Below are 1,958 nucleotides of genomic sequence, written 5' to 3'. Positions count from 1 at the left end.
GTCCTCCTCCTCCTCTTCCTCCTCCTCTTCCTCCTCCTCCTCCTCCTCCTTCTTCTTCTTCTTTTCTTCTCCTCCTTGTCCTTCTCCTTCTTCTTCTTTTTTTCCCCTTCTTCTTCTCCTCCTCCTCCTTTCTCTCTCTCTCTCTCCCTCTCCCTCCAAATATGCAGACCTCTGCCTGGCACATCCTCTTCTCTTATCTATCTTTCCTTTCTTTCAAAAGATCTATACCTTTCTTTCTTTCAAGCCGTGCTCAGTATTCTCCTCCAGGAAGGCTTCCCTAAGCACGCCAAATCCTTAACCCCAATCCTTCATTTATACTGTGTGCTCTTAGAATTTGGTACCCAGTTTCCAAACCTCATTTGCATGCATTTCCCAAGCTGATTTGTGTAGTCAGATTCCTTCTTAAACTAAGAGCTCCTCCTCCCCATCAGTAATATTTTGAGCATTTTATGTTCAGAATCAAGCATAAAAAGAGTCTGAGATACAGAAGTATGAAAAAATAAATTAGGTAACCTGGGCAGGGAAGAGATGGACAGTGGTGGGTAGAGGGTCACGCAGGTGGGACAACAAGATGTAGTTTGATATAAGAGACATCAGAACATGAGTACTGTCATTAAGCTTTTCTTCATTTGTCTGTATGCACATACTTCTGGGCTAGATGTGATACAGAAAAATTATGCACACAGTCTTCCTGCAATTGAAGGTCTCATATCACAGTGATATAATAAACAAAGGGCAATGAACACCAAAAAAGCAAAAAGAAAAATCAGAAGATTGTACACTGATTTTTTTGGTGGTGGGGGTGCAGTGGATTGAACCCAGGGCCTTCATACTGAGCCACATCCCTAGCCCTTTTTAAAATTTTGAGACAGGATCTTGACAAACTGCTAAACTGCCCAGGCTGGGCTTGACCTTGCAATCCTCCTGCATCAGCCTCCCATGGTGCTGGGATTACTGGCATGCACCACCACACCCAGTTTGTGGGCTGAAATATTAAATAATAATAATATCACACAGAAGTAAGTGTAATTAATAATAATGATCCAGATGTATGCAAAACAAGAGAGGAGGGCAGGGGTGGAAAAATTGGGGAGGGATAAAGAAGTAGGGGGGGTTCCGAATCCCATTACAGTGAGACCAAGGAAGTCACCAGCTTTCCTCTAACCCAAGAAATTATCCTTGAAATGAAGGAGTTTGGGGAATGTTTTGAATGATAGGAAAAATATGACTTACCAAAGGGTATAACTCCCATTTGAGAGCCAGGAGGAGATAAACAAGTAGGAGGGGATCACAGCCGATGCACTAGAGCCAGGGGCAGCAGAGCTTTGCTCCCATCTCAGTCTCTTACCACTCGCTGCCATAACCCAGCCCTGCACAGCACCTGCAACAAAATACTGTTCCCAACCGGACTGGGCTGATCTGAATCGGTTTTACCCCCATACACACCCAAGATCCCCTCTTCCCTACCGCAGGACAGAATTTCAAACCTTGGAAGAAATACTCCTTACAACTATATCATACTTCACAGTTTTCAGAGCATTCTTATATCTGATCTCAGCTGAGATGTCCACTACCTACTAAATTTCTATTCTGCTCTCTGTCCATAAAACTTAAACGCTGAGGCTGGGGATATAGCTCAATGGCACAGGTCCTGCATTCAATTCCTGGTACCAAAAAAAAAAAAAAAAAAAACAACAAAAAAAAACAATTTAAACCCTGTATCACAAATACACAGGGTGCTCTTAATACCTCTTTTACAGTACCTGATTCTTAGGTAGTGCTCAAGTAACACTAAGGGATCAAAGAATGGTCAAAGGGCTGGGGATTTAGCTCAGCGGCAAAAGCGCCTGCCTGGCAAGCACAAGGTCGTGAGTTCGGTTCCCGGTACCGGAGAAAAACAAACAAAAAAAAAAAAAACAAAGAATGGTCAAAAATGATCAGTCTTAGTTTCAACAAAA

Source organism: Chinchilla lanigera, unplaced genomic scaffold, assembly GCF_000276665.1.
Source record: "Chinchilla lanigera isolate Chin_1 unplaced genomic scaffold, ChiLan1.0 scaffold00057, whole genome shotgun sequence".
Lineage (NCBI taxonomy): Eukaryota > Metazoa > Chordata > Mammalia > Rodentia > Chinchillidae > Chinchilla > Chinchilla lanigera.
The sequence above is the reverse complement of the archived record's forward strand: the minus strand, read 5'-3'. Positions refer to the sequence as shown.